Here is a 10,125-nt window from a genome sequence, read left to right as displayed (position 1 = left end):
TGTCCCTGCCTATGGGAGGGTAACAGACATATGAGCTTACTGCCTGTTCTTGCACATTTGCTTGTGGTTTTCAAGAAACGGCAACATTCTCCCGGACCCCTGGAAGGCGATTTTTAGATGTTCCAAGATAATCTTGTGTTGTCAGTGCCAACATTTAAATTTCTGCCTATATCTTTGTCATATGACAAAAGAACTGTCCACTGCTGTTGTCCTGGAAGTTAGCTAGTCACATATATTTTTTCTTACATGGATGGAAATTTAATCAAATTATAAAGTTAACATTTGTGATAATGAATTCAATATTATAAATTAATTTGGAGAATATAAACATTCTTATATTTAGTCTGTTTTCTATCCTGGAATACGGTATATGTGTTCATTAATTCTTGCAATTAATAAAATTATTCATTATGGTATTATAATTGTATCCATACATTCAAAGTGTTAAGTGTTTGATCTTTAATTTACTGAAATCCTTTTGTAGTTCTAGCTTTAGTAACATTTTTCGTTTATTTCCATATTTTTATTTCATTTACAAAGTTTTTATTTATAACATTAAGCCCAACCTTGAGTTGGCTTGGTGTTTCAAAGAGATAGAAGGCAGTCCAAAAATATATTATTTGTAATGAATTTAATTATTTAATTTTATGAGTGCAGTTTCCAACAAAATGTTAACCAACTTTCTTTTCTATGCCCTTTAATATGACTTAAAAGCAATATCAGAGGCACCTGGGTGGCTCAGTCATTTGAGCATCCAACTTACCTCAGGTCATGATCTCATAGTTTGTGAGTTCGAGCCCCGCGTCATTCTCTGTGCTGACAGCTCAGAGCCTGGAGCCTGCCTCGGATTCTGTGTGTGTCTCTCTCTGTCCCTCCCCTGCTCATGCTCTGTCACTCTGTCTCTCTCTCTCTCAAAATAAATAAACATTAAAATTTTTTAAAAAGCAATATCAAAGTATCAAAATGATTAGATAAGTACCAAGAAATTTAATATGTTCTTTTTTTTTTTTTAATTTTAGAAAGGGAGAGAGCACACCACGAGTGGAGAATAGGAGCAGAGGAAGAGAGAGAGTATCAAAACCCTCAGATAAATCTGAATAATTCTAAGTAATTGTAGCTTAGTGGCTTATTTCCTTACTTGAATGCATTTATCCATAAGGCTACAATATTTAAAGCCTTCCATGTTAAAAAAAAATATCTTCCTTGGCAAGCTAAGTGATGTTGGTAAATTAACACCATCTTTGAACTATTTTGTTATTGCAAAGAGTAGTGGCAAAGTGAAATAATTATTAAGAATAAATAACACTTAAAATTTATTATTTCAAAGTCATTTTAAAAATCAGTGTCAACATCTTATTACCATTAGAGAACATACACACACATACCCTTGCCTAAAGATCTATACATCTATATCCCTTTATTTTTGGCATTATTTTGAATATTGATTCTTTGAGCCAAATTGCTATATTCACTACTGCTCTTTTCCCATAGCTTACTATAATGGCAATAAAATTTATTTATTTACTACATTATTTAAAAATTATTTATGGAGAACTTAATTATTGCCAGATCAGTTGGAGCTATTGGATATAGTAATCAATATGAAAAAATATCCCTACCCTTCTAGATTATGCCATATCAATAATAGTAGTAAGAATAGAACTATCAGCATTATACTTAATTATAATTGTAAATGATGGCAAGGAGAAAAATTGTTTGATTTATAATACGGACACAAAATTGGATTTGAGAATTTAGGCAAGACTCCACATAGAATTGACATTTATGCTGACACCTTCAGAAAAAATGGTGAGTCAGAAAATGGCTTGATTGCATGTACAAATTTGTGTGAGACAGATGATTGATGTGAAAAAGATAAGATCTGTTTGGGATTCTGGCAACTGCAGTCCTCACTAATAACCACAGGGAAGGAAACTAAGATAAGCCTATGATCTACATACATTGAAGATGAAAGGTTTTCAAATATTCCATCTCCTCCCAACAATAAGGCCAAGTATATAACTGCAGATCTCTTTTCATGTTTGTTTTGGTTTGTTTTTGTTTTTATTTTCCTTGAGCTGAAAACACATAATGTTAGATGAAAATACATAATGAATCAGGATCTAGAAAAGTGCATGAACACTGTCATACATCTATATAACATATATAGAGAAAAACATACAGACAAATGCAAACAGAGTTCTTACAGCTTTTGTTTTAAAATTTTAGCCACAAAACAGGTAAAATAGTGCAAAACTGACTAGTGTACGTAAGAACTATTGGATCCAACTCATGTTTCCAATGTATAGAGTAAGTTAAGTTTACCTGTTGACTTAAATTTTTACTTACTATTTGTGGAGAAGACTTTTAAGATTTTTCATCTGTCTGGTTTCCCAACAGCCTTTCCTCCAATGCCTTTTACCAATTCTGATAAGAATGAGCTCCATTTTTACATTAAAGAGAGGGTTCCAAGTTCCCAGAAAAGATTGAGTAGAATTTACATCTCTAAGCCACAGATAAAGAATGAATGCAAGTTCTTTCGAGAGACTTTTATTGCCTGAGTCCATAATTTTTACAATACATATAAGCATTTTGAGATAAATAGAAAGGTTTGGGGATTAGTAAAGAGAATAGGTGGGCTTTTTCTGTCCTTGTAAAGACTCAATTTGTCAGAAAAGTTGTACAAGTTGGTCTCAATTTTTTGGACAAGTGTTTTTAATTCTTCGGATAATTGGGTTGCAATCTGAAATGCATTCAACTATATTATCCTCAATTTGTTCTTTGCGTAAGGGAGATCTTCAACTAAGATAGAAATGGAAAGATATCGGCTAGAAATAAGCCCACTGACCCAATCATAGAAGGAACACAGAGGCTAGGAGCCCAGTGAGGTGAGGCTTTAATCAATATCTTGCATGAGCTGGTGTCTGATGGACAGGCACACTCAAGGCAGTTACAACAGGCAATTTGTCTCCTAGTGTGCAAAGGCCCTCCCCGATTCCTCATTGGCTGAGCACTACAGAGGTTATAGCCTTACCTGGAAGTCATCTATGCTCATGCAAATCACAAAGTAGTCTGATTGGAACAAATGTACATTACTTGAGGTGACTCAGAGACTTCAGTTCTTAGGCACATGCTCACTGCAAAGACCATGAAAAATAAGTCCATGAAATGGAGAGTGGAAGGAGAACCAGGAAGTGAACTGTCTAAGGGTTTGGGACTCCATTGTAGGGAGTGACAGTTTGTACATATTTCTATTAGGTTCTAAATCTATCATTAACTAGACAACACAGCTTTTATTTGGTATTTCTGAAAATGAATCATCTCACTTCTCACGATATCTACCTTCTTGATTTAAAGCTGTTTGTCTTTGGAATGCTTCTTCTTTCTTTGTGGGTACATAGTTTCATTTTAGTTTAGGGAAGACAGTCTTTTAAAAAGTTTCTATCAAGTTCCTAATATCAGCTTTCAATTTGGCCAACTTCCCACCACAGAGCTACTTAAAAAAAAATCCTTTCATATATCTCTTCAGGCTTTGGCTAGGATAAATATTCCTGGCAATATTGAATGACACCATGGATGCAGGAAACATCCCCCCAAAAGGTGTAAAAGATACTGCTCTCTCAAGATCTAGAGTCACTCACAGAGATAGCTGAAAGAAAGACAGGCAATTCCCTTGAAAATTGGCAACAGTAACTGCAAATGGGGATAAATTCACATTGTTTTATAGTTTTTTAATTTATTTTGAGAGAGATGGGAGATGGGCAGAGAGAGAATTCCAAGCAGGTTCTGCATCCTCGGCACAGAAACCAAAGTGGGGCTCAACTTCACAAACCATGACCTGAGCCTAAATCAAGAGCTGGATGCTTAACCCACTGACCCACCCAGGTGTCCCACAATTCACATTTCTGTTTGACCATAACTTGGGCCCCCAAACTGTGCTGCACATATGTGGAAACTGAGAGCCTGGGTTACCCGGCCAGGAAAAAAGCCAAACCTAATTCTTGATACACAAAACTTGATGAACAAGAAGGCAATTGCTGTCTCTGGGAGAAAAAAAAAAAAAGATCCATAACCTATAAGGGACAATGTGATATTTTACCTTCTTCTATCAACTAGGCTATACTGATTCAAGAGAGCTAACTCTGGTAAGTATTCTCACTCTTCACTGACTTCTGACCGTTTTCCCAAGTCTTATTGTTTCAGGATTCTTTATCTCACTACTCTGGGTTTTTTGTCTCATTGCTTTAAAGAATGAAGAAGTGGACATGGAATGAGCAGTAGGTAAAAGTCTATTAGAGTATAAGATCAGAAAGGAAGAATGGTATGAAAGCTTTCTTTACAGAGAGGGGGCATTCGAAAGTGAATGCCCGTGACTATAGGCAAGGATCTTTGTTTTATAAGGGTCTGGTCAGTACCCCCTACCTTTCCCCTTGTTCCTTCTCAGATTCCACCCTTATTGGCTGGATAACTCTAGATACTGGAATGTCCATTCCTGATTGGCTTGCCTCCATTGTGTGAGGAGTGGTCTATGCCATACAGTTTCTTGCAGGTCAAAAATAATTAATTCTTAGTCAGATCTTTTGTCAAATTCTCGAGGGAAACCTGAGGGGGGTAGGTGGTGTCTGTTACATTCTTAAGAGAAACCTTACACCCGAGGTGGTTTGCTCTGGTTAAATGCTTCCAGCATTGTTCTTAAATGTGTTTTTTCCCCACCCAGGGATCTTAGGTTCTAATCTTCCCCTCCCTGTCTATTTTATCCTAACTTTTCCTATCATACTATCTGCAGTCTTTGAATTGAGTAAGATGTGAAGTAGAAAATGTAGCCCCAGTAGCTGAAGGAATTTGGCCAGTTTTTTCTTTTTCTTTTTCTTTTTAATGTTTATTTATTTTTGAGAGAGAGACAGAGTGCAAGTGGAGGAGGGGGCAGAGAGAGAGGGAGACACAGAATCTAAAGCAGGCTCCAGGCTCTGAGCTGTCAGTACAGAGTCGGATGTGAGGCTAGAACCCATGAACTGTGCTATCATGGCCTGAGCTGAAGTTGGAAGGCTTAACTATCTGAGACACCCAAGCACCCTCCCCCTTTTTTTAAAAAAATTTTTTAATTTTGGTTTCGCTTTGACTATTTACAGGGAAAGCTGGTAGTCGCTTGGGACTGGTCCATAAAGGAACTCTTCTTAGAAGGTAGATATGGGAAAATTTGAGTTGGTGTCAAAGGATCTGGCAAAATCTTTGAGGACAGTGTTTTATGGGATTCCCCCCCTCCACCCCCCTGCACCCCCCCTCTACATATGATGACAAGGGGCCCCTTTTAAATGTTCATCCTAATACTAAATAAAAGGACACAGTCCACCTTTCCTTGGGAGTTATTACTTTGTATATTCCCCTTGATCTCCTTATTTGCTACAAATAAAGTTTCCTTTGTATGACAATCTGGTGTAGTTTCCATATGTGACTCATCAAGGAGTAAACTCAAGTTAGTACTTTACATAATGTCTATTATTTTCATTACTTCTTTTCCAGACACTATGTATGTATTTCCTTCATCCTGATTGAGGTATACATTTTCCCCTGTCAAAAAACAAAACCCTATATGTCCTCCAAAAGTCATACTTCAACAAACCCAATGGTTGTACTTCAAAAAACATAATCAGAAGACTCTAAACTCCCTTTTTGTAAAGCTCTAATTATAAAATATTGAAAGGATGGATTAAACATCACCAAGTTTCTATGCTTCTCATTCTCCATGCTAACTTCTGATCTACACATACTATAATGGCCATTATATGGAACATTCCAACTTAAACAAAGAGAATGGAATACCTATTTTAATTAGCTTTCAGAAGCCTTTGGAAGTCTTCCCACGTCCAAAATAGCTTTATTGAAAGATTCATTGCAAAGGCTAGTGAAAAAGACACAAGACTGAAGGGGCTCCTTTTACTTCCTTCTATCCTACTTTACTTGAGTACTCAGTCACTCAACTAATCTTGTATCTGAATTACCTTTTACCAGGAAGAGACCACAAGGCCATAAACAAAAATCCCATCAAGGTAGTGGCCTTACAACTGCAAGAGCCCCAAGACCAGAAACATAAGACACCTGGGCCTCCCCCACTGTGCTCCCCTACAGATCCATCATCAAACAGTGGCCCAGAAATCGGTATCTCATTTGTAATCATGAAGGACATTGGGGAGGGGGGATGCAGGGGGGTGGAGGGGGGAATCCCATAAAACACCTTAAGGTAATTCATGCACCTTAAGGAAACATGCCTTTACATATGTATGCTACGTAATATACATATATAGGACACATGCCTACACATGTATATTATGTAAAAGAGGTTTGTGCTCCTCTTTAAACAGATATTTTAGTATTATGATGAGGTAAAGATAATTTTCAGTCACTCCATGCCAGAGTCCAGCTCCAGCAGGTCCAGGGCTCCCTGAAGGGTGGACGGTGTCAGTGAAAGGGGGTGAGAGAGCCTCGGCTTCTTTCTGCTCACCAGGCAGGCGCCTCTGCACACTGACCAGAGTCAGCTTTATTTACTGAAAAAATGTATGGGGTACACAACAGAAGTGGCAATTGCCTTAGACAATGATTTCTGATGACAAATTCATTGGTATGTAAAAATTTCCCAGAACATAGATTGGTAGAAGACTCACGCATAATCTTCACCAATAGTGATTGATGTAGGTGACTAGATGCTTATCACATGACAAGGAAGGTATTTTTAGCATTCAAATACAAGGCAATGTTTTTAGCATAGCAAAGGCAAGAGTTAGTTCTTTTGTGAGCAGGGATCAATAGTCTGTTTTCTAGAAGGAAAGAAAAATAGGTTTCTTGAGAAATGTAATATTTGCTCCCAGAATCACAAAAGAAGAAACTCCTATAATAAGTTTTTTCATAAGGTACAATTCACATATTTTTAGCATAAGAAGGCAAGTCACTCCTGATATAAGTCAGCCAGGTGCCTTGGGGGTCGGTGCTCAAGCAGAAATTGAGTGGGGGTTGAGTGGGTGTAGACATAGGTAGTCATCTGAAGGTGGGAGGCCTTGAAAACCTGCCTTACTTCAGCAATGGCTCCCAGCAACTCTATGGGTCACTCCATGGTCCATCTGGGCAGGAGTGAGTCAGGGATTAATTTCAAACTAGTCTGGGTGGTCTAGGCTGGCCAGAGCTTTTCTTCCAGGGAGCTATTATGCTCTAGGGGTGGATTGAGTTTCCATCATGGGATGCTTTGCCTATCCAGTCTTTTTACCTAAATTAAGAGATAAACTGGAGAAAAGAATTTAAGGGAAAATGTGGGACAAAGGTCATTGGGTACAAGCAGGAGCAGTAAAGGTCATGTCTTGGAGTCTAGCTGGTGACAGTTATGACACATCAAATACATCCAAACTCATGATTCTTTTAGGGTTTATTTTTAAGGGGTGTTCATTTTTGTACTTTTGCAGAAAAAGGAATTATAGGCAAAATCAGAAGAAGCTGTTTTCAAGAAGAGATTCATAAGACAAAGTTTGGGGCAAGGCATTCACACACTGTGTTGATTTGTTTGCTTGTTAATGTGTGACAAAGTGTGAGTCAGACAAGGAGAATCTTTCTAAACCAGATAGCACTGGGCTTGGAGCTTAGATAGCAAAGATGCATTCAGCCTCAGAAGAAGCACAAACCCTGGCTGTGATGGGATTACTCAAAATGATGTAGAGGGGCAGTGAACAGGAGAAGCTTTCATTTTCCAATGAAGGAGAGGAAAAGTAGAGTCATAGACATTATCACATTGGTTTATGAACATTAGAGACACTATGGAAATGGGGATAGAGACATGTTGTGGGTATTGCAGTGGCCTGGGATGTGAACAAATGAAACTAGGTGACTTGTCTTAATCCACAGGTTACTAACATTTAGTATTTAAATAGTAGTATATATTTTTGGATTTGAGAGATTTTTAAATGTTTTTTGAGACAGAAAGAGAGAGAGAGAGAGAGAGCGAGAGTGAGAGAGAGAGAGAGAGCGAGCATGCACATGAGTGGGGGAGGTGCAGAGGGAAAGAAGAGAGAGTGAAAAAATATTAACCAGGTTCTACACCCAACACAGAGCCCAACCCGGGGCTGGATTTCACGATCAGAAGAGCATGACCTGAGCTGAAATCAAGATTTGGACACTTGACCAACTAAACCATCCAGATGACCCTGGAATCTAGGGATTTTTTAATCATGTATTGGTTTGTTTTGTTCTGTTTTATATTCTTTTTTCCTTTCCTTTTTATTTCTTTTCTTTTCTTGATACATGGTATATTTCTAAATGGGCCAAAACAAGTGTGTTTACTTCAACCATCTAATTATCAGAATTAAATTTTGTATAACTAATTTAATGCTATCCCTGTAAGGATATTCTCATCTCAGGAAATGTATACGTATATAAATAGAGTCTTATTTTCAAATGAATAAAATACAAAAATAATGTATGTATATGAGTTCTTAATATGGCAAATTTCATTCATAGGAAAATCAGTTTATGGGGAACCATTCAAAATGGGATTTATAAAATTTTAGTCTTAATGTGTATTTTTTTTTTTTTGCCAGCAGGTGAAACAATTTTATTTCACAGTTGTCTTTAAAACCACAAAGACACTATGTTCTTCATATAAAAACATTAGTACAGATAACTATACTTTCTAGAAAATGATTATATAGACCCTCTCAAAGAAAAATGCATACCATCATATGGTTTCAGAGAAGTGGCCTGGGAGAAACACACCTGGACTGACTCTTAAAACATACCATAAGACTCCCTTGCATCTTTTGGTTCAAAGTATAGATTATTGTCCTCAGTATGTGCTCCTGAATTCTTACATATTTGATAATACACATATAGATTGGTTTATGACTTAATGTTCCATTGGTTCATCAGCCTTTTCTGCAGGTTCATCAGCAGGTTGAGCAGGCTGTGCCCTTCTTTGTGGTCTTTCTCCAAGACCTTCCAGGAACGGAGATACATCATCATCATCATAAATCGTAAACTCCAAGTCTTTACCAACAGTTCCAATGGAAACATTCTTTGTAGTTAGGTCCTGTTCTGCAGGAAGTGTCTCTTGTAAGGCACGCAGTCCACGTTTAACCAGTTCATTCAAATTACACTCCATAAACTCAGACATATGTCTCTCCAAGTAAGTACGAGCTGATTGAGAACGTGCTCCAATGGACACAGCTCTACAGTCAAAATAGCAGAGGGACAGGTCTGGAAAATGGGAGGGCCCATATCATCATAACCAGCAATAAGCAGTCCAACACCATATGGTCTCTGGCCATATCGCTACGTTGGTATCTGGGTCTTGCTTCCAATTAGAGATATAAGACGAGACACAGGAAGAGGTCTGTCAAATACAAATCTGGAATCCAAACACTCCTGGCGCATAAAATTACATAACAGTCTAGCATCCGCAGTGAGTCCCGCAATTGAGATACCAATATAGTTGTCAATATGGAGAATTTTTTTCTGAGGAGCTGCAAGCTCTGACTGTGCTCTCTTCAGTGCAACCAGCTGATTTCAGACCAACTGTGCTGAACCTTGTTTAACAGCTTCCATTGCATATTCAATTTGATGAATCCTGCCCTGAGGGCTCCAAACAGTGACATCATTGTCATACTGGTTGCAAAACATGATTCCAGCGGCGTGGGTCTGGCAGCGGACTCCAGCAGAGGTGCGGATCCAGGAGCGCGGCCAAAGCTACCGCTTGGCGATCTACAGACAAGTCTTCGGGGTTTTGACGGTGGCAGCCTAGTCTTAATGTGTACTGATGAATACATAATTTTTAAAAAATATTTGAAGAGTTGTAACTGTATAATGCCACTCCTCAACCAAATTGTTTTAGCAAAGCCTTTTCATATCAAGTGACAGGCCCCTTCGAGCCACTAAACAAATAGGCAACAGGTTATTTTTTATTTTAAATATAGACATTAAACTTGATGAGCATAGCTGAATTTTGTTTGGTGACATGATTTATTAGTGAAGATTTTTTTATATCACATTCAATACATTTTGTCTCCAAATAACTCACCTTAAATATTTTGTAAGTTGTGTTTTATGCTATTTTTATGGGCTTAAAATGTTAAATTTATATGTACATTGTAA

At 37.7% G+C, this 10,125-nt stretch overlaps 1 pseudogene; it reads right to left on the bottom strand.

Annotated features, from left to right (window-relative positions):
* Nucleotides 1-8,881: 8,881 nt before the first annotated feature.
* Nucleotides 8,882-9,654, bottom strand: LOC115290466 (annotated as a pseudogene).
* Between the last annotated feature and the right edge of the window lie 471 nt (nucleotides 9,655-10,125).

This window comes from Suricata suricatta, chromosome 4 (genome assembly GCF_006229205.1).
Source record: "Suricata suricatta isolate VVHF042 chromosome 4, meerkat_22Aug2017_6uvM2_HiC, whole genome shotgun sequence".
NCBI lineage: Eukaryota > Metazoa > Chordata > Mammalia > Carnivora > Herpestidae > Suricata > Suricata suricatta.
This window is presented reverse-complemented; position numbering and strand designations above follow the sequence as displayed.